Source organism: Tupaia chinensis, unplaced genomic scaffold (genome assembly GCF_000334495.1).
Source record: "Tupaia chinensis unplaced genomic scaffold, TupChi_1.0 Scaffold000222_1, whole genome shotgun sequence".
Classification (NCBI taxonomy): domain Eukaryota; kingdom Metazoa; phylum Chordata; class Mammalia; order Scandentia; family Tupaiidae; genus Tupaia; species Tupaia belangeri.
This window is the reverse complement of record NW_006159697.1, coordinates 1,069,623-1,093,437: the sequence shown is the minus strand read 5'-3', so window position 1 is coordinate 1,093,437 and position 23,815 is coordinate 1,069,623.

Below are 23,815 nucleotides of genomic sequence, written 5' to 3'. Positions count from 1 at the left end.
GCCCTGCTTCTCTGGCTCCTAGGGAAAGGCTGTTATTCTCTGTGACGCTTAGAGAAAAGTTTGTTTTCCTGCTGTGTTTTTTGTTCATTTTCACACGAACAACAACCCAAATCCCTACCTTTAGAAATTGCTGCAAGGCGTCCAGGACTTGAGCCCATAATATGCAACTGAATTTTTATGCATGATTTACACAACAGAAACTGCCTTTGGCGCAGCAAGAAGAGGCTGTTTCCGGCAAGCTGCTGAGTCCCGTGCTCCGTTTGTTTCAGGTGAGCGATCCTGGAATGAGCTGCAAGTGCTGACTTCCGCGGAAACCGTCCAGGACCGTGCCAGCACTGGCAGATGGGACCGACAGGCGGGATGACGTCCCAGCATGAGTCTGGAAGGACCTGGATCTACGTAAAACCTAAAAGCCAACTGGTATATAGTGGAAATCGATGCACTTCAGAGATTCAGCATTTAACCAAGAGCAAAACTCCTTGGCAACTTGGGCCAGGCAATTGCATGGTGGTTGGGGCTGCTGGATCCCATGTAACTGACTGTACTTCCAATCCTGGACTTGACAGCTTGAGACACATGCCAGGCACATGTGTGTGCATGCCCAAAATCCAGGAAGGAGAGAGAAATAAAGGGGAAGGGATTGTGGCATGACCAAGCGTCATTTGGGGGTGCAGTCTCCCTCTCTCTCCCTGTCTCTTTCTCTTTCTCTGGTGAGCTCACCTGCTGCTGAAAAAGAAAACTTCTTTTTTTTAAGAATTATTTATTTAATTTTACTTATTTATTCACTTATTTTAATTTGACCAGAGAGAGAGGGAAAGTGAGAAAGCAAGTCACCAGGTCTGGAACTTGAACCATGGTGGGCCATGTGGGAGTGTCCAGCACCTTAATCATCACGCCACCTGCTGGTTCCCCAGAAGAAAACTTTTTTTTTTTTTTTTGGAAGTTTTTGCTATAGGGCATGTGCGCTCGCCAGACAGAGAGAGACAGAGAGATAGAAAGCAAGAAATCACCCCCCAGGGGGGATGGCCATGCAACAATTCCTTCTCCTCCATTCTCCTCTCGGGATCCTGGGCACGCATGCACATGCGCCCTGCGTGAGTTTAAACCACCGGGTCCGGGACGCGAACCGCGGTCGACTACGTGGGAGTCCAGTGACATAGCCATTATGCTAACTGCTGGTCCCAGCCCAGAAGAAAACTTTTTACAGTGGGCAGTTCATGCCCGGCCCCGTCCTCAGCATAAACTCTCAATGACCATGTGATTATCTGGTGTATTTCAAAGAGGAAGAGAGAAGTAGGATTTTACGTAACGGAGACTGAAAGCACGTCTCTCATGATCACCAGCAGGTGATGGTAGCAGTTTTCATAAATACTCCTGCACCGCTTCCTGCCTGGGGTCGTCTGAGCCATAAGCAGAGTTGACCTTCCTCCTGCTTCATTCCCACACCCTTCCACTGTTTCCTAGGACCGACCTCTCATTGCTCTCTAGGTTCCAAGCCTTTAGGAAATCTTATCCCAAGGGACACCTCATCGGAGGGAAGAATTTGAGAATTTCATTCATGTGGAGCTCTAAATGCCCATTACTGTATTTCTAGAAGCCCGCTCCTATACATCCATTTTTCTATATTAAAGAGTATTGTTTTCCTTTTTTAAAAAAATGTCTTCCATGAGTGAGGGAGAGAGAATTAGCACCCCCAGCAAGGCCTTCCTGCCATGGCCCACCCCTAGCCTGAGCCAACCCCAGAGCATGAGCACAGATGTTCAGGAAGACCTCCGGATGCAAACCCAGAACCCTCTCGTGTGAGTCAGCCTTGCAGAGAGGCCAGGTCCCTCTGCACCGCCACAGTGCCTAGCAAGAAGATGGTTTTATGGGCTCATTGATGTGCGCTGAGAAAATGGCTCATAAACTACGTGTGAAAAGGACAAAAATTTCTCCCTCAGGAGTATTTTTTGAGTCAATGTGGTCTTTTGAAGTAAAAAAAAAAAAAAAAAAAGAAAGAAAAAAGAAAAAAGCTATACCACAAAATATAGCCACCTTCCTCCTGGGCCTGCCTGACAGACTCGTTAGCCTGAGTTTCAAACGACCTGGTTTATCCTTTTATCCACAGCGGTAATTCTCTAAATGTGTATTTGGCAGGATATTAATGGGAGCGACAAGGGATAAAGGGAGCTGGGGTCAAATACAATAATTTTGGGAGACACAAATGAAATTAAGCAGGTGTCTCTCCTGCAGGTTTGCTCATGTGTTCAATACATTCGAGTGCATTTAGGGTTCTAAGAGGAAAGTGTGTTCCTGGATAATTCTCTCTGTTTTTTGTTTGTTTTGAGAGCAAGATTTTTGCTAGGGTGCGTGTGCTCACCAGAGAGACAGAAAGTGAGGAATCATCCCCCAAGGAGGATGGCCACGCTGCAGTCCCTTCTCTTCCAGTCTCCTCTCGGGATCTTGGGCATGCACGCAGAAGCACCCAGCGTGTTTTAAGCCACCTAGTCCAGGACTCAAACCACGGTTGACTACGTGGGAGTCCAGCGACATAGCCATTATGCCATCTGCTGTTGATGTTTCTTTAAATCCATCTCTTTGAGCACAAAGCTCTGAAACTCAGCTTCGGCAGGGGGCCTACCATTCAGAGTCCGGAGGGACAGGACAGTCATGTGGGAGGTGTGGCAACCGCAGGGCTACGTGGTGCGAGTCCTCCTTCAAGAGGACATGCTGCAGCACACACAGCTGAATGGCAGCATGCAGACGTCCACCGTGATTCTGCCACGGCATCCGTGCCAAACCCAACCTTCCCCTGGGCTTGGCCCAGCCCAGCAGGAGGCATGTCAGCAGTAGAACACGAGCCCTCCCTCTGATACAGGCTTTCTCAGCCCCAGCACCCGTCGTTCGGAGCTGGGCGCCTGCTCTGGAACCGACCTTGCATTGAAGCTCGTCTAGCAGCGTCCTGTCTCCACCCACTCAGTGTCACCAGCTTCCTTCCCTCCAAGTTGTGACAGCTGAAGATGTCTCCAGACTTTGCCAAGTGTCCCCTGGGGATAAGGTAGATGGAATATCCCCCAGCTGAGGTCTGCTAGCCTAATGGAGAGTCTTAGCTTGAGAACTCCAAAACAGACTCAAAGGAACTTTCTTCTCTCCATACTCTCATCTGCAGGTCTTCCTACAAGGTTGTCCTTGCGTTCTGCTCTCTTTCCACACATACTGGAACTGTGCCACCGTCTGAAGGCTCTCCCTGACCTCTGTAGCTCCCTGTCTCTTCCTCCTGCACAGACATCATGTCCCCCAAAAGACATCCTACCTGCACTCTGCAAATGGGACCTCATCTGAAAAAGAATCTTTGCAGCTTCCTTCTGGCCGGAACCGCCATCTTCCAGTAATTAGCCAAAATGGCGAACACAGAGCCAAAGTGACGAACACAAAGAAAAGAGGAGAGCCACCCAATACATGTCCTCTAGGCCTTTTAGAAAACATGGAGTGGGTCCTTTGGCAGCATACATGCGAATCTACAAGAAACACGATATTGTAGCCATCAAGGGAATGGGTACTGTGCAAACAGAAACGGTCCACCCATGTGACTATGGCAAAACTGGAAGAGTCTACAATGTCACCCAGCATGCTGTCGGCATTGTTATAAACAAACAAGTCAAGGACAAGATTCTTGCCAGGAGAATGAATGTGTGTATTGAGCATATTAAGCGTTCTAAGATCAGAGATAGCTTCCTAAAACGTGTGAAAGAAAATGACCAGGAAAAGAAGGAAACCAGAGAGAAAGGGACCTGGGTTCAACTGAAGCGCCAGCCTGCCCCACCCAGAGAAGCACACTGGGTGAGAACCAATGGAAAAGAGCCAGAGCTTCTGGAACCTATTCCCTAGGAATTCATGGCATGGTGGGTGTTAAAAATAGACTAAACTGTGGTCTATTAAAAAAAAAAAAATAGGGACCAGCAGTTGGCATAATGGCTATGTCGCTGGACTCCCATGTAGTTGACCGTGGTTCGCATCCCGGACCCGGTGGCTTAAACTCATGTCAGGCATGTGTGCATGCGTGCCCAAGATCCCGAGAGGAGAATGGAAGAGAAGGGATTGCTGTGTGGCCAGCCCCCCTGGAGGGCAATTTTTTGCTTTCTGTCTGTCTCTCTCTGTCTTTCTGGCAACCACACACATCCTATAGCAAAAACCTCTCAAAAGAAAAAATATCTGGATTTCAAGCCACTTTGCTGATCCATCATTCCCACACCTGCCTGTGGAGCTTGCCTGGTTTCCTCGATCTCTTCCAAGCCGAGCCCTGCGAAATGTAGCTGTATCAGGTACCAGCACACAGCGGCTCGTACACCCAGCTCCCCGTCCCGCCTCCAGCTAGATAGGCCCGTAATGGATTGTGGGGGTGGAGGGGGCCCTGCCGCCAAGCTTCAGATTTCGCTTACGGAGCCAGCCCCACAGCATGGTGGTTACGCCCTGTGCAGAGAAAACGGAATCCCATGCAGCTCACTGTGGCTTGCGTCTGGGCTCGAAAACGTCACCAGGTGCCCGAAATCCTGGCGGGATGGGGAAGTGGAGGCAAAGGGATTGCAGCATGCCCACGCGCCACTGAAGGGTGCTTTCTCTTTCTCCCTCTCTTTCTCATGACAACGCGTGCCCTCTAGCAATAAGAGACATTTTGGGGAGACCAGCAGGTGGCTTAACTGTTACACCTCTGGACTCCCATGTAGTCAACTGCAGTTCGAGTCTCAGACTTGGCGGCTTAAAACTCCCACTGGGCACATGTGCGTGCCTGCTAAAGATCTCAAGAGGAGAATGGGGGAGAAGGGATTGTAGTATGGCCATCCCCCCGAGGGGTCATTTCTTCCTTTCTGTCTCTCCATCTCTCCAGCAAACACATGTGCCCTATGGCAAAAATCTCTCTTAAAAAATTTTTTTTCACTTACAAATGAACATAGAACTCTACGGCTGGTTCAGCTCTCTGACTGTCATCTGATCCACCAACTGAGAAAATTAAGCCAAAGTTCCTCCCTTATTTTAACTTACAGATTCTCTGGAATTGCAAAGAAACCGTGCAAAGTCTAATCCGATGACGTTCCGAAGCCTCAAATGCTGCTGCCTCTTTGTCAGTAAAAATATCAGCGTTGAGCTTCTGCCGCGCTCGGGAACTCCGAAGCTTGTTGTGTCTAACACAGAAACACGTCTTTCCAACGGGATCAACTTCTGTGCTATTTCTTGCCTGGTAAACGTTGTTGAGTCTACAAAATGCAGAGAGAAAATGAGCCTGACTTTTATTGAATCGGCCAGACTTTTCAGCAGGTTCTTTGTTGTTCTATTTGAAATGACAGGATCTTTGTTGTTCTATTTGAAATGATGTAGGAAGACCTAATGAGGGCAAATATGGTTTAGGAAACACCAGCTCTCTTAGAACCAGCAGATGGCCTAATGGTCACATCACTGGACTCCCACGTAAATGACCATGGTTCAAGACCTGCACCCAGTGGCTTAAAACACACACTGAGCAGATGTGTATATGGTGTGTGTGTGTGTGTGTGTGTGTGTGTGCCCAAAACCCTGAGAGGAGAATGGAGGAGAAAGGATTGTGGGCATAGCCATCCCCCCTGGGGGGTGATTTCTCACTTTTTGTCTCTCTGGAGAGCACATGCACCCTATAGCAAAAATATCTCTTAAAAAAAAAAAAAGAAGAAGAAAGAAAGAAAACACCAATTTTCAGCCTTCCTGTGCAAAAGGTTTTCGTGGACAGCTCCTGTTGGTAACCCTGTACATTCTAGACTGGAAGCTGGGGAGGTGATGGGAGCCTCTTTTTTCTTTTGCTGCCAATAACATGAAGGATTCAGGACAGCAAAAAGCTCTTTTATCATGTAATATAAAATCTCATGACTAATCGACTAGTGTTGTACGCTCCGAAGAGCAAATGCGCAGGCCTGGTGAAATCTGGTACCATCACACCGCATCTCACGCAGTGACAAACGCTTTTGTAACTCGGGGGAAGGAGCTGTGGGGACCCATCTCCACAGTCGCTGCAAATACAAAACCAAGACCCACTCGTTCCTTGGCAGTGTCACCCGCAGATGGATTTCAACGTTTCTTTCTGGGCAGGGTGAGCAGCGACAATGCTGATGTATTCCGAGAAGTTATTTGGGACGCGTCTAGGAAGTTTCTCTGGCAACGCAGAGAAGATTCCCAGGGATTCGGGAGAGGTCACCCAGCGCTCACAGGAGCGGATTTTCTCCGCCGGCACAGTGAAGTATTTCGCGGGCAGGCAGGCAGCCACTCCGGATCGAATTCACCTGGGAGGCAGGAGGGCCCACGGACAAGGAGACTGATTGTGAGAGTGAGCATTTATCCAGCTGGACGCCACGCTCAGCACACGGCATGAATCGTATCATTCATCCCGCTAACGGCCCTGTACTCACATCCTATTAGTCTTCTCATGTCTCAGTTGGGAAAATTAATGCACAAAGCAATGAGGCAATTTGTCCTAGGCCCTCACGACTGCTAGTAAATTGAAGAATCCAAATGAACACTCGGCTTGCCCTGAATCTGCAAGCCCCAACCTCAACTGAAAAGTGCAGTGCCAATTTCTCCACCCCACTCCCACCGTACTCCCAGGAGTTAAGTAAACTCTTTGAAGACACGCTACTTACGTTCAACACACACATACCCACATAAATGTGTAGACAAAACGAGTGAAAGAGCGAGGAAAATATTCTCAGATTTATGTACGTATCCACTTCGGGCCAGCAACACTGTTGCATTCTGGGTCTCTTTGTCATCTTGAACGTCCAGATTCCGATAACTGGTTGGACCTACAGAGGTGCACGCCTGTTATGAAAACAAAAATACCTGCAACTCATTACCACTGGGAAAATATTAAAACACATAGTTTCATTTAATGGGCATTCGTGTTTGAAATTAATACATCTCTTTTTAAGGAAAGCAATTCTCTTTGAGAATCAACATAGAAATGCCGTATTTCTTTTTTTAAAAAAAAGAATTTATTGTGTTTACTTATTTTTTTTTTTAATTTGCTACAGGGCACAAACATTCACCAGAAAGAGAAAGTGGGAAAGCAAGACCGCCAGGTCCAGGGGTCAAACCCCAGTCAGCCATGTGCGAATCCAGCACCTCAACCACCAAACCACCTGCTGGCCCCAGAAATACTGTCTTTCTTTTTTTCTTTTTTACTTTTTTTTCTTGGTGAGGTTTTTGCTATAGGGTGTATGTGCTCGCCAGAAAGAGAGACAGACAGAGAGACAGAAAGTGAGAAATCACCCCCCCCAGGGGGGATGGCCACACCGCAATCCCTTCTCCATTGTCCTCTCGGGATCTTGGGCACACATGCACATGCACCCAGCATGAGTTTAAGCCACCGGGTCTGGGACTCGAACCGCGGTTGACTACATGGGAGTCCAGCGACACAGCCATTATGCTAACTGCTGGTCCCAATACTGTATTTCTTCATCATTCTTTCTTCACGCCCCATAGATGATCTTTATCCTCGGAGGATTATAAAGTGTTTTGGGGGCACTGTAAGTTGGCCTCTATTTTTATATACAACTCTGTGCTGAAAATGTACACCAAAGGTCAGTGGGCCAAGAATGAACAACTGAACAATAAACCTACCCAGTATATAAAAAAAAAAAAGCACTATTCTTTAGAGACAAATATGTAATACCAAGTTACATATGGTCTTCTAGACACGATCTTCAGCAACATGTTTTCAGCATATTGTAGCAATACGTGTTTATTAAAAGCATTTTTTCCTACGTAATCATTCTGGTAGATCGTTCCTTCTTAGAGTTGATGAACATAGGCTTGGGGTTAGAGATAAATGAATAATTAACTGAAATTGTGTTCTGTTTATGAAACCTGGGCTGTCTGGCCTACCTACTAGAATGTCTTTCTTCTCCCCCTCTCCATTCATATTTACAGGATTAAAAACTGAGAACAAACATAATAAAAAAGAAAATACACCAAAACATAAATCCGCTGATGATGGAGCTATCAGCAAAGAGGAACAGCCAGGAACATCCATTCCCACCTGACATACACACACGTGGTATTGACAATGCACTCTAGGAGTGCCAGTGATTACTTTGCACGAGTAAATGGTATCTAATGATATCAGATCTATGAAAGTCGAGGGCTAAGATAATTCCGTCCCTTGGCATTGGCAGGACAGGCATCATTCTCCTGGTGCTCTAAAGAGGAAAATGATGTAATGGAGAGAAAATCAAGGTTACAGACCCAGGCATGGACAATGGGAACGCACCGGCCCTGGACATCTGCATGCAAGAAATCAGCCAGTTTGTTAGGGCCGGCAAGTGGCGTGGTGGTTAAAGGTGCTGGACTCCCACATGGCCGACCACGGTTCAAGTCTCGGACCTGGTGGCTTGCTTTCTCACTTCCTCTCTCTCTCTCTCTGTCTCTCTCTGATCAAACTGAAAAATAATAATGATATAATAATAAATAAAGTTAAATAAAAATAATTCTTTAAAAAAAGAAAGAAATCGGCCAGTTTGTACAAAGAGGTTCCTTACCTGCCGTGACAACAAGCAACTGTCCTAAAAGTTTTGGTTCTAGAATGACTAAGGAGGGTGCTAAATTTTGGGTCCCCCGAACAGTAACCGTTCATGAAAAACAGCTGCCTACTGCGGCACTATTCACAATAGCTAAGTCATGGAACCAACCCAAATGCCCCCGTATGGAGGAATGGATTGAAAAACTGTGGCACATATACTCTATGGAATACTACTCAGCCATAAAAACCAACAGAACCCTGGCTTTTGACAGAAAGTGGAAGAATATGGAAGATGTACTGCTAAGTGAGGCAAGCCAGGCTATGAAGGAGAGACATTGTATGTCCCCACTTAACATATACCATATGTCTGCATTCTATGATTGAAACTGATTAACGGTTGAACAATCACAAGAGATGGGTGTGAATGTCAGTTGAGGTGTATGTGGAGGAGTGGGTCCTAACGAAGGACATTTGGAGAAGAGATACAGAGGTTGAGCATTGACGGGATGGGGAGGTGTGGTGTTATCTGCTGAAGATATTTTGATCAACAGGTCTGGGGAGAAATGTGCACATATCGAAATGGTCTCATTGTAAGCCAAACAATATGACTGAAAGTATATGCAAAAAAATAAAATAAATAAATAAAGGGAAAAAAAAACCAGCTGCCTAGTGAATGATATAAATCAATTCTATCTATCTACCAAATTATAATGCATATGTATATATCAGAAAGTCAGGCCTTGGGAGGTGTTCAGCTCTACCCTAATTAACTCACCCTTGCTTAGATTTGATCTCTTTTCTCAAAAGATCAAGGTTTCTGGGGCCAGCAGGTGGTTTGGTGGTTAAGGGCATTGAACTCCCACATGGTTGACTGTGGTTCGAGTCCTGGACCTGGGGACTTGCTTTCTCACTTTCCCTCTCTCTTACACTCTGTCTCTTTCTGGTCAAATTAAAATAAATAAATAAATAAATAAATAAATAAATAAATAAATAAATAAATAAAGTTAAATAAAATAATCATTAAAAAAAAAAAAAGATCAGGGTTTCTCAGCCTTGGTACCATTGATCTTTGGGCCAGATGCTTTTTCTGTGGTGGGGGCTGTACTGTACTGTAGGGTCCTTATTAATACCCCTGGGTTCTATTCACTAGAGGCTCTCCAATTTGGTAACCAAATTTGGTAACCAAAAATATCTCCAGACATTGCTGGATGTCCCTGGTGAAGGGGAAGAGAGAAGGCAAATTGGCCTGCTCCTAAGCTTCCCCAGTGAGATGAGTTCAATAATCAGTCTTTCAAGTCCAAAACGGTATTGGGTACACTAGGGTTTTAATGAGAGACTCGAATATAAAGAACTGTTGGCCGTGTTTTTACCTTGGCTGTGTTGCGCATGAGTAGGTCCATGTTCATGAACATTGTAAACCTCTTCAACTCCGTTCTCTCAATATTTGCTGGAGTTAGAGCTATATCCGCTAGTTCAACACCTGTTTTAGCCACATGGATCAAACTGTCAGACTTTGTCAGTGATTTCTGCAATTGTAATGGTGCCAAAAGTGAATGGAAAAAAAAAAAAATCACAATTCCCAAATTTGGCCTGAAGAGTCATTTAGAAAATTGAATGTTCTTTTAAAGTTCTGAAGGTGCATTTACTAAAATTAGAAATGGCCTAATTGGCAGTAGTTAATTAAAACATAGTAAATTCTTAAAATGTAATAGTGTGCCACCATCAAATATATTTTTGAAGGCTATGTAATATGTAATAACATAGGAAAATGCTGAGACGTAATGATACATGTCATAACCAGTATTTACAATGATATAAATATATGTGCATATGTCATGTTGTTCAGGAAACTATAAAAGATAATGTTATCAGTCATTATCTCAAAGTGGTAAGATTTTGGTAGTGTCCATTTTCCTCATTTTGTCTTCATTCTCTCTCTTTTTTTTTTTAAAGAGGTTTTCGCCTTAGGGTGCATGTTCTTGCTGGAAAAAGACAGAGACAGTGAGAAGGAAAGTGAAAAATCACCCCCTGTGTGAATGGCCATGCCACTATCCCTCCTACTCCATTCTTCTCCCAGGATATTGTACATGCACATACATGCTCCTGGCATGAATTTTTAATTAATTTTCTCAATGTTCTTCATTGAACAGTTATGGGACCAGCAGATGGCGTAATGGCTGTGTCGCTGGACTCCCACATAGTTGACCACAGTTCAAGTCCCGGACCCGGTGGCTTAAACTCACACCGGGCACATGGGCATGTGTGCCCAAGATCCCGAGAAGAAAATGGAGAAGGGATTACGGTGTGGCCATCCCCCCTGGGGGGATGACTTCTCGCTTTCTGTCTCTGTCTTTTTGGTGAGCACACACGCCCTATAGCATAAACCTCTCCAAAAATAAAGGAAAACAGTTAACTGTTATAATGTAGAAAAATCAAACATGAAATATGCGCTATATTAATTCATCCAAGATAAAAAGCAAGGAGTCAAGTGGTGGCATAGTGCTAATGCAACTGGGCCCACCTAGGAGGAAAGGTCCTGGTTCACATGCTTGGGTCTCTCTGAACACACCAGGTACATGCATGCCTAGGACCCTGGCCGGCTCAGACCAAGGTGGATCACAGCATGAAGACTATTGGGGAGGACCGTTTTTCTCTTTCTCTCTCTCATATAAAAATTAAATATATACATATATATTTTTTTTTAATCTTAATCCTACATATTCTTCTTTTTCATAAAATCATCTTGGAGGGGGCCAGCAGGTGGCATGGTGGTTAAGGCACTGGATTCCCACATGACCATCCATGGTTTGAGTCCCAGACCTAGCAACTTGCTTTTCCTTTCTCTCTCTCTTTCTCTCTCTCTGTCTCTCTGTTTCTGGTGAGCACGTGTGACCTATAGTACATTTTAAAATAATAATAATAAAAATAAATGAAATTAAATCTTTTTTTTTCTTAACATGCATCTCGGATAAAGCTGGCTTTGGGGTTTGGTGGTTGGGGTAACTGGATCCCCATGGCCAACTATGCAGTTTAAGTCCCAGACCTAGTGGCTTGCGAAGCACTGTGGTATTGGGCGTGCATGCCCAAAATCCTGGAAGGAGGGAGAGATGGAGGAGAGGAGATTGTGGGGTGACTAGTCCCCGCTGGAAGACACTTTCTCTTCTCCCTGTTTATCTGTCTTTCTCTCTGTCTCTAGCGAGCACCCATGCACTCTAGCAAAAACAAAACAAAACAAAATTTGAATGTTACATTTCTTAAGAAATTATTCTTTTGTTCAGAAGTGGCTGCACCAGTCATGGCACCATCATGATTGGGTTTGTGAATACTGTGCAGTTCGGGACCAGCAGCTAGCATAATGGCTATGTCACTAGACTCTCATGTAGTCGACCGTGGTTTGAGTCCCGGACCCAGTGGCTTAAATTCATGCCGGATGTGTGTGTGTGCATGCCCAAGCTCTCAAGAGGAGAATGGAGGAGAAGTGATTGTGGCATGGCCATCACCCCCCGGGGCGGGGGGGTAATTTCTTGCTTTCTGTCTCTCTGTCTCTCTCTGTCTTTCTGGCGAGTGCACACGCCCTGTAGCAAAAAAAGCCTCTCAGAAAATAAATAAATAAATAAATATTGCACAATTCTACAACGTTGGTAAAGAGCTAATGCTTTCTTCCCTTGGTACCAAGGGAAAACACAAACAAGATGGCCCCTTGCTTTGTTAGAAGTATGGCATCTGTTGTGATTGTCTTCATTCTGCTTGGCCAAGGACTGATTCACAGCTCTTCAACATCAATGTCGTCATCGAAAGCCACAGGGAATAAATATCTCCACCCTAAAGTGAACTCATGATCCACAGAGAGCCTACGGCACAACAAACATTTTTTAAAGAAACCGAGTTGTGGGGCCAGCAGATGACATGGTGATTAAAGCACTGGACTCCCACATGGCCAACTGTGGTCTGAGTCCTGGACCTAGTAGCTTGTTTTCTCACTTTCTCCCTCTCTCCTGTGAACACACATGCCCTGCAGCAAACTAAAAAATAGTAATAATGGGGGACTAGCAGTTAGCGTAATGGCTATGTCGCTGGACTCCCACGTAGTCGACTGCGGTTCGAGTCCCGGACCCGGTGGCTTAAACTCAAGCCAGGTGCGCGTACGTGAGTGCCCAAGATCCCGAGAGGAGAATAGAGGAGAAGGGATTGCGGTGTGGCCATCCCCCCTGGGGGAGTGATTTCTCGCTTTCTGTCTCTCTCTTTCTGGCGAGTGCAAGTGCCCTATAGCAAAAACCTCTCCAAAAAATAAATAAATAAATAGTAATAATGACCAATAGAATTTAATAATCCTTAAAAAAAAAAAAAAGGTACTGAGCTGCATGACTGGAATGGAGAGGCACTAAAGACCACTGGAGAACTGGGGAGCTTGGGAGTGGCTGGGCTGGACTGAAGGATGTTGAGCTGGTTGAAGTCAAGAAGATAGAATGGCTGAGGGGGAAAGAAGAACTCATTGAAGACAGACTCATTAAATGAGGACAGAGGCGTGTCCAAGGTGCACCAGGGGCCCAGCAGGTGGCAGTAAAAGCTAAATCAGGCATGCAAATTAGCCCCCATCCATGAGGACGAGGGCAGAAATGGGCACAAACAACTTCTTGGTCATTCTCCAAGAGAGTCACATTCTTACCTACAGAGGTATCCATGCATCTAAGCCGGAAACACAGGAGACGCCTCGCACGCCTTGAACAGCGGGAATGGGTCCTGCCACCATGGGTGACACCCCAATCTCTGCTGTGACTCCTTGGGAAAGGTCTTTTGGGGACGGTGGTAAGTTCATGATAACCATTGCTTTGATCCTTTTCACTGTTTCTTGGGAGGCAGGAAGAGAAAAAGTCTAAAGGACCTTAGGATACTTTGTGCTACATCCTCATCGCCAACTAGGCTGGTCAAATTTGAATTTTGGAGCAAAAATTTCCTGCAAATGCAAGCACCTAAACTCAGAACTGCCACTTGGGGAAGGCCAGCACACCAAAACAAGAGTGTCGTGCAAAATGCATAAGTGAGAAGTTTGCTAACACTGAGTCTCCTCCGTCCACTGGTCTTGTCAAACGTTCACCTTCTCTTGGGCTCCTTGCACTGATCCATAAAGCGGAAGGAAGTCTTAGGCAAGATAGGTTTTGAAGTTCTCGCCAATCCTGAGATTCCAAGAGCCTGTAAATTCTTTATGGTACAGATGACGTTTCCATCGACAATGGGACAGAGCAGGTAAGGCCGGATCCAGAATTCAGCTCCATTCCAACTCAACTCTCTCAGAGCTCAAGTTTACCTCACAAAAGACAAACACAAAAACCCAACTCGATTCACTCAGGGTTGACTGCATCTCTCTTGGAATTGAGATAAAGCTTCAGGTGTCTCAGGTGGCCTCCCAGCCCAGACTTCTGACACTTTGCACTTGTCACAACGTCTCAATGTTAGGGTGACTCATTGACTGTCTCAGGTGGTTGGCCTTGTGCTCGGTCAACCACCCCGTATGACTCACTTTTACTTCCTTGGAAATAGCCTTGTGTGATGAGATACACACATTCTACAAAGACCCTGATCCAGGGAAACGGCAAGAGATGATCCATTTTCCCGCTCTGGTGCTTTCCCACTGCCCCAAAAGTGGTAAGAAACAAGAATGGCACTCGTGGTAGTTGGCTTGGGTGCCACGACCTCTGAGAAATGCATGACCAAGATCAGCCAGAACTCAATTACATTTCCCTCTGAAAGAGCGTTTCTGCTTTCAGAATCCCGTGTGACTGGATGAGAACTCCACTTGGATGGTTCTCATTCTTTCTGCAATGTGATTTCTTAAAAGCGACACTCTGAATCTCATTTGGGGGCAGCACTTAGGCTGATCAAAGATAGTGACATTCCGAGCAAGCGAGAGGTACCATTTCCCAGCTCAGTCTTTCTCTGGGATCATGTGTTGAAGCAGATTTGGGGGGGGAGGCTAGAAGTCGGGGAAGCTAGAAGTGGGGGAAGCAGTCCAACTTGCGTTGCTGTGGCAACTTCTACAAAAGCTAAGGATGCACTCGCGCTGCTTCTCAGGGACCGCAGTCTTCTTAAAATATCATCCATTTCCACAGTGCAGACGCAATTAGCCAGGTCTTCTGTACAAGAGGGTCTCTCTCTCGACCCCTCTCCTCTCCTCTCCTGTCCTCTCATCTCCTCTCCTGTCCTCTCGTCTCCTCTTTCTCTCTCTCTCTCAGATGCTCTAAGGTCAGACTAAGATGAAGCCTTTTCATAGATTTAAGTACAGTGGAGTTTGAAGCCATTCCAGGGGCACCGGATGGAGGAATGGGTGGATTATACGAAGCTGCTTTGTCCCAAAGTCCCACACTGCCAGGTGAGTTATAGGAAGCTGCTTTGTCCCAAAATCCAACACCGCCAGCCTCATGCCAGGACCATGGGTTGAAGACATCTGGGGACACAAAGAAAGAGTCATGGCCAGGCAGTGCTCAGCACACTGCCAAGAACGCTACCTGGCAGTCCTGGCCTGTGACACTCTGGGTGGTTCAGGAGACCCTTTGAAGTTGCCCATACCATTTGAGAAGCCCGTGCTACTGGTCTCCAACAACTGTCAGACCCAACAGGGCAGCGGGCAGTGTTCTCTGCGTGACAGCCAAGGGAGGCTGCCCACAGAAGATTCGGAAAGTGCCGTACATAGCCTCGGGATGGAGAACTACCAGTGAATAACAGAGAAGCATGCTCTGCAAAAATAGGCGTCTCCTCTCCAGCCGCTGCAAACCCCACATCCCTGCCAACTAAAGACCTTCTAAGATGGATTTCGCACTCCCCAGACATCGGCAGCGGGCTCCCATTGCCTCCCAAATAAAACCGCTTTCTTTCACATGGAATGCTAAGCTCTCTCACATAGCCCAATTCTGTTGCCGATGCTTTTTTCTACATGCCTGCCCTCTCCTTCACCAACACCATCTGACCCTTATCTGTTGCCATATTGTTTCTGCATTGGCTTTGTTTTTTTAGAGGTTTTTGCCTTAGGGTGTGTGCGCTCGCCAGACAGAGAGAGACAGAGAGACAGAAAGCGAGAAATCACCCTCCAGGGGGGATGGTCACACCACAATCCCTTCTCCTCCGGTCTCCTCCTGAGATCTTGGGCACACACGTGGGCTGGGCTTGAATCGTGGTCAGCCATGTGGGAGCCCAGCAACATAACCACTACACCATCTGCTGGCCTCCCTGCATTGGCCTCTTAGATGGCCTTTGACTCTCCAAATTGGCAAATCCCTCTCAGCCTCCAAGGAAGTCCTCAGACCCTCCCTTCCTTTGTGCCTTCCCTTGATCTCTATTTTAACATTTATAACCTGCCTTCCTCCCCTCTGGTAACAGGAGCTCATGGAGAGTGGAGATGGTGCCACATTCAGCTCTACATTCTCCTCGCACCCTTACAGAGGGGTTTGCACAAAACAACCTTCAGAAAATCCCACTGGTTGGGACCAGCAGTTGGCATAATGGCTATGTTGCTGGACTCCCGTGTAGTTGACCATGGTTCGAGTCCCAGACCTGGTGGCTTAAACTCATGCCGGGCGCGTGTGCGTGTGTATCCAGGATCCCGAGAGGGGAATGGAGAAGGGATTGCGGCGGCGTGACCATCCCCCCTGCAGGGTGATTTCTCGCTTTCTGTCTCTCTGTCTCTCTCTCTGGAGAGCGCACGTGCCCTACGCCAAAAACTCTCTTTCAAAAAAAAAAAAAAGAAGAAAGTCCCATTGGTTGACTATATGCATACACATAGACTTGTAGATGTGGTGCATGTCTGTGCATGGTAGGGGCTTAGCTCTGCAGAGTCAATTAAATGTTGAAAGTTCCAGGAGAGAGACCAGCAGATGGCATAATGGTTATGTCACTGGACTCCCTTAGTGTCAACTGTGGTTTGAGTCCTGGACTCGGAGGCTTAAAACTCACACTGGGCATGTGTGTGTGCATACCCAAGATTCCAGGAGGAGAATGAGAGAATGGACAAAAAGGGATTGCAGCATGACCCTCCATGGGGTGGGAGTGATTTCTCACTTTCTGTCTCTCTGTCTGCCTCTCCGGTGAGTGCACATGCCCTAAAGCAAAAATCTCTCTTAAAAAAAAAATCAAAGAAAGTTGTGGGGGAGGTCAAACTGAGTTTGGAGTCAGGTGAGGATTTTTAAGGAAGATAGATTAAGAAGGCATCTTGAGCATTTAAGGAGATGTTTGCCAGGAAAGAAAACCTACCTGAGGGACCAGCAGTTAGCGTAATGGCTATGTCGCTGGACTCCCATGTAGTCGACCGCGGTTCGCGTCCTGGACCCTGTGGCATAAACTCACGCCGGGTGCGTGTGCGTGCGTGCCCAAGATCCCGAGAGGAGAATGGAGGAGAAGGGATTGCAGTGTGGCCATCCCCCCTCGGGGGTGATTTCTCGCTTTCTATCTCTCTGTCTCTCTCTGTCTGTCTGGTGAGCAAATGCACCCTATAGCAAAAACCTCTAAAAAAAAGAAAAAAACCTACCTGAGCAAAACAATGCAAGCACATTCCCAACACAGAGGAAGCAGCACACGGAAAGGCCAGTGGGGAAGGAATAGAAAAGTCATGTGGAAATTGATTTGCCTGGAGTACCACGTGTTAAATGAGATGTTCAATACACTGAAGGGGGATGAAAGATTATTTTTAAAGCACCCCGTTCTGTTCGCCCTATACCACTCACTTCATGTCCACGAGCCTGTCTTCTTATCTGAAATGTGGGAGCAATCCTTTTTTGTATGGAATAAACCATAGGCCGTGGCAAGCTGCCCTCCCACACCACCCGCAGACAACAAAAGTAAACTCACGTTTTCCCCTGCTGAGTCATAACTCCCAGAACGGTGGTCAGCATTTCCGTCTAGCTCCAAGTCAGTCTGAGTGGTATCTGTAACTACTCAGGAACAGTCTCCTGTACTGTCTTCCATGTCTCTCTCCCCTCAGGATCTCTGTTTTTGTTTTTTCAATAGATTTTTTTAAAGAATTATTTACTCAATTATTTATTCATCATTATTATTTTAAAGATTTATCCAATTTTATTTATTCATTCATTTATTTTAATTTGACCAGAGAGAGAGAGCAGAAGAAAAGTGGGAAAGCAAGCCACCCAATATGGGACTCGAACCGCAGTTGGTCACGTGGGGGTGTCCAGCGCCTTAACCACCACACCACCTGCTGGTCCCCATGAGCTCTGTTTTATAATGAAAGTAGTAGCCATGAACTCCAAGGACATCGCCCCAGGGCTGCTCCTGGGGGCAAAATTAATGATCACACTAGATTGGCCGACCCGAGTCTGAAGAATAGAGTGTGCAAAGGGAAAACCAGCAGTAACTTCACAGTGGAGAAACCTGGTAACTACTGCTCTAGGTACGTAATAACTGTCAGGACCAACAGATGGCATAATGGTAATGTCACGGCACTCCCACGGGGTCGACCGCAGTTTGAGTCCTGGACCCGGTGGCTGAAAACTCACACCTGGTGCATGGGCATGCCTGCCCAAAATTCTGAGAGAATGGAGACAAGACTGCAGCATAGCCATCCCCAATGGGGGATGAGTTCTCCCATTCTCTCACTTCTCTGAGGGCATGCTCCCTAGCAAAAATATCTCATAAAATTTAAAAAAAAAAAAAGTAATTATTGTCAACATCTCCGGTGGTAAGTCTGTGGACCATCTGCACCCTTGAGGTGCTACGATGAGAAAGGTACTTTATCTCAGTAGTCTTCTACCCCACAACCCTTCTGTCCAGTCTGATCGTGAGAAATAGATCCCAAAAATGCAAATTGAAGATAGTGTACGAAATACCTCCTCAAAGCTATCGAGGTCATCCAAACAAGGAACCCCTAGGAAGCTGTCACAACCAAGAGGAACCTAAGGAGGCGTGATAGCAATGCAACATGGGATCCTGGGTGGGGTCCCGGGACAGAAAGAAGACACGCAGGTGGCCGGTAGGTGGCGTGGTGCTGCTGGACCTTAAACTGGTCTGCCTCAAATGGACCCATGTTGGTTTCTTAGCCATGACAAATATACCACTACACATTTCTCATAAACCTAGAAAGTATTCCACAATACAAAGCTGACTGATGACAAATATTCACTGATAGACAATGATCAATACCCACACTGACTCTCATGAGAAATAGGACCCTGGACCGTCTGGGTGGTGTGTTTACAGAATCACAGCTGTGAACCCTGAGACCATCCATCGGGAGCTGGGAAAGATCTTGACAAGAAAATCTATAAAATATTGCTGAAAGAAACCGAAGCAGACCCAAATAACTGAGGCGCTCGCTCATTTTCCTGGAAAGCAAGATTCAAAATGATCAAGGTAGTCATTTCATCTCACTGGATGAACTGGATGTACCCAATCTTATCTCTCTGTGGTTGACTCTGAAGACGTGTTACTTAGAAATACAGATCCCGACTCCCTCCCCTAGCATACACAGTCCTGGAAAACTGGCATCTGAAGGAACCAGTAGATGGCGTAATGGTTACGTCACTGAACTCCACCTACCCTGGTTTGAGTCCCAGACCTGGTGGCTTAAAACTCACAGAGGGTGCATGACTGTGTGTATATAAAACCCCGAGAGGAGAATGGAGAAGAAGGGATTGTGGCATGACTATCCCCCCTGGGGTGGATGGTTTCTTGCTTTCTGTCTCTCTGTCTCTGTCTCTCTGGCAAGTCCAAGTGCTCTGTAGCAAAAATATCTCAAAAAAAGAAAAAACTTTAAAAACTGGCACTTGAAGAAATGGTGTGTACCAACATGTGTGTCCAAAGGAAAAGAAATGTGTCTTAGAACTGTTTGGAAGTTTCCAGATACCAACTACGGGTCTTCTTTTCCAAATCATTTTAGGCTTTGTAAAATCTGTCAGCAAAAGTCTTTGAATGGATATGTTCTCTTTTTTTCTTTCTTTTTTTTTTTTTTTTTTTTTTTGGAGAGGTTTTTGCTATAGGGCATGTGCACTCGCCAGACAGACAGAGAGAGATAGAGAGACAGAAAGCGAGAAATCACCTCCCAGGGGGGATGGCTACGCTGCAATCCCTTCTCCTCCATTCTTCTCTCGGGATCTTGGGCGCACACGCACACGTGCCCGGCGTGAGTTTAAGCCACCAGGTCTGGGACTCAAACCACAGTCGACTACATGGGAATCCAGTGACATAGCCATTAACGCCAACTGCTGGTCCCATGAATGGATATGTTCTTAAGAGAAGAGGTTTCCAGAGTGCCCTTGATAGAGTATGATTCTATTGCAATCCACAGTTTCATTTGCTTCAGTTTTTCAGTATATTGGTTCTGTAAGCAGGAGAAACAGAGAGAGAGAGACAGAGAGACAGCATCCTGACAGGGTCTCGATTCTGTGATCTGTCTGAGCCTTAGAGAGTGTCCCATCGTGAGTACCCACATGTCCAGTGTACTCAGGTCTCTGGAATCTGGAACCTTTCCAAGTGGGTCAGCCTTGCAGAGAGAGGATCAGGTTCACCCCTGTGTCACCATCAGGCCCCTCGTTCACTCCTTGCAGGCCCACAAGGAGTATGGGGTACTGAAAAGACCTGAACTCGACCATCTGGGGTGCCCATCGCTCTCCCACATTCTGGCTGTGTGTACCCAGCCACGGGTTGGTTCTTCGGTTTCCCAGCTACCCAATAAGAGCAATATCCCTTATATCTTACCTGTGTTGGGAGGGATAAATACATGTTTGTTTGTTTTAAATCTGGTGGGGCCAGCAGGTGCCATCGTGGTTAAGGTTCTGGACTCCCATTTGATCAACTGTGATTCAAATCCCAGCTTGAAACTCATGCAGGGCACATGTGCATGTGTGCCCAAAATCTCAAGAGGAGACTGGAGGAGAAGGGATTGCAGTATAGCCATCCCCCGTGGCAGGTGATTGATCGCTTTCTGTCTCTCTATCTTTCTCTGTCTCTCCAGTGAGTGCACACCACACCCTATAGCAAAAATTTAAAAAAAAAAAAAAAAGGCAAAAAACTGGGGACAGCAGGTAGCATGGTGGTTGGGGCACTGGACTCCCCCATGGCAGTTCAGGTCCCATACCTGTCGGCTGGCTTTCTTTCTCTCTCATGAGTATGTGTGCCCCATAGCAAATTTTAAACTAATAATAATTAATTATATTGAATAAATCATTCTTTAAAAAAAATAAAAACAGGCTTTAAGTGGGTAGTAAGTGGATGAACATAAATTAGATCATTTGACAGTGGTGGGACAGCAATTGCCCCTGGCCTGGTGGTTAGTTGGTCAACTGCACAGGTCAAGCCCCAGACCCAGCAGCCTGAAAACCACTGGGTGCATGTGTACACAGCCACAGTCCTGACAGGAGGGAGAAATGGAGAAGGGATTGCGGCATGACCATTCCCCATGAGAGGGGGTCTGTCTGTGTGTGTCTCTCTCTCCCTTTTCTCTCTCCTCTCTCCCCACAAGCACACACATCATCTAAGGAATTAATGCATACATACATATATATGTGTGTGCATGTACATATATGTGTATCATTCAAGAAATATGCTGAAAAAATATTGAAAAGTAAAAGAAAACAAAGTCATTATTCAATCATTTAAACTGTATTGCCAATGGCTTTTTTTTTAATTATTTATTTATTGGGACCAGCAGTTGGCATAATGGCTATGTCCCTAGACTCCCACGTAGTCAACCGCGGTTCGAGTCCCGGACCTGGTGGCTTAAACTCACACCGGGCACACATGCATGCGTGCCCAAGATCCCGAGAGGAGAATGGAGGAGAAGGGATTGCAGCATGGCCATCCCCCCTAGGGGGTGATTTCTCACTTTCTGTCTCTCTGTCCCTCTCTGTCTCTCTGGTGAGCACATATGCCGTATAGCAAAAACCTCTCCCCCCAAAAATTACTTATTTATTTATATGTATTATTACCATTGATATTATTATTTCCGTTTGTTACAGGGTACATGTGCTCACCAGAGAGAGACGGGGCGGAGGGGGGAGGGGAGGGAGTAAGAAAGCAAGCCACCACGTCCGGGTCTCAAACCACAGTCAGCCATGTGAGAGTCTGGCATCTAAACCACCATGCCACCTGCCAGCCCAGGACTGTTTTCTTCACAGTTGGGGTGAGGAGGGACCACCTGCCTCAGGATCACCCAAGGAGGTTGTATGCGTGGGGGTACCTGGAAGCCATCCCGGACCTGCTGAGTCAGACTCTTGGCCATGGCCAGAGAATATGCCTAGTCAACAAGCTCCCGTGGGGGTTCTTCAAGCATGCTGAAGGGTGAAAAGGGGAGAGATGCATTTCTAGAGATGCAATCAACCACATACAGGGCTCAGGTGTCACCTGGAAGTTCCTGAGCAAGCAGAACGTGCCAGGGAGTCTTCAGAGAAAGCCTTGGCTTACAGAAGTTTGTGTCCGCATGCAGTGACCGCCTCTGTGAGATGGGAAGGAAGCTCTTTAGATGTGCTGACTGCTGCAGAGGAAGAGAAGGCAAGGAAGGGCGGGCCCGGGAGGGGAGCGGGGAGACGGGTGCTCAGTGCAGCCGTCTGTAGAGAATTCAGTAAGTAGAGCCCTCTTCCCACCGCCAGGTACAGAGCACTATAGCCTGAATGTGCTGATCCCCCAGGCTGGTGCCTGTGTGTCCCGGCAGTCCGTCCTCGGGCGAGGAAGGCCAGCGGTGCAGGTAGCATTGTCTCTCAGCAGTCCCGAGAGACGGGCGTGCAGCCGAGGGTCCCAGCACACCCAGCCCGTGGCCTCTGTGTGTGGAACCAGCGACGTGGAAATGCGTTTGGAAAACGTAGACGCTTCTCATTGGAATGGCTTTAAGAAAGCACATCCGTGGGGAGGACTTCCAACTGCGGGCTTGCTCCTTTGTGGGTTATTCTATGCAAGAAGGGTACATAAATCTAGGATGGAACAAATGTAGAGGAGCTTCGGTCCATTTTTTTTTTTTTTTAAGTTTACCTGTTCTTTTCTTTCATGAGACGGGGAGGGAGGCTAGACAGCACAGCCGTGAAACACGGCGCTCTGCAAGACAACGCATGTGGGAAGGTTCCAGACTCACAGAGTACAGCAGGCATATGGGCCCCTGACCCATGCTTGCTGAGGCTGGGGTGGGTCACAGAACAAGGACCCTGTGGGGGGGTTGTCTGTCTCTCTCCTTTTTCTTGCTCTCTCTCTCTCATGAATAAATAAAGACAGAGAGAGAGAGAAAGAAAGTACCCCCAGTGTGGTCTGCATGCCACGATCCACCCCCAGCCTCAGCCAGCCCTGGACCATGGGCATATGCATGCCTGGCGTGTTCAGGGAGCTCCCCAGACATGAACCGAGAACCCTCCCACGTGGGTCAGCCCCTCCGTGCATGTTTGTCTGCTGCGTCACCATCCAGCCCCGTTCTGTGTACCTTTTCCAGTCACCAGACTATTGGGGGGAAAATGACTTCCGCCATTCAGTAGGGTTTAGCAGGTCCCTGCAGGTTGTGATGGTCTCCTCACAGGGGTCCCAGGGAGGGCAGACCGTGTGAGCAGCAGCACCGGCACTTCCTGGAGGCTGAGGAAGAAAGCGGCCCTTGCCTCTCTGCAGTCCCTGGTGCTGACAGTGCTCCTTGGCGTTCCTTGGCGTGCAACGCCCGTCACTCCGAGCTCTGCTTCCATCGGCACATAGTCATCCCTTTCTGTCTCTTACAAGGACAGCTCCTAAGGGTTCCTGGAAAATGCGTACTCTCGGATAACTATGCATAGATTTCACCATTTTTCTGTGCATCAAAAGGAACTCATCGTTTCATTCCATTTTGCACACTTTTTTTGTTTTTAGATTTTTGCCATCGGGCACGTGCATGGACCAGAGAGAGACAGTGAGAAGGAAAGTGAGAAATCACCCCTCCGAGGGCTTGGCCATGCCACAATCTCTTCTCCCTTGAGCTGTGTTCTGTCCCCACATCCAGGAAGTTGGACTGCATTTCCATGTGAGTTCACGGATGCACATCACCTACTGACAAGGAGAGGGGACTTGGGGGGACCTTTGTCCTCCTGTGCAATGAACAAGTGAGTTTCCTAAAGCTCAATTTTTCTCTCATCTGAAACTACCCTGCTAGGAAACAGAGGTTGATAGCGTGGGCCTGTGGGCTTCTGTGTTTAGGTATGGCGAATTCACAAGGTCATGTTCTTGTAGTTCTAGAGCGACGTAGAGACACCAATAAAACTGTGAAATGATGTGGAAAAAGTCCCAAAGAGTGATTTCTGCCTGTTGCCAATGACTCTGTACTTGCCAAAGCATGAGTGGTCTTCATCAGACAGGAAGAGC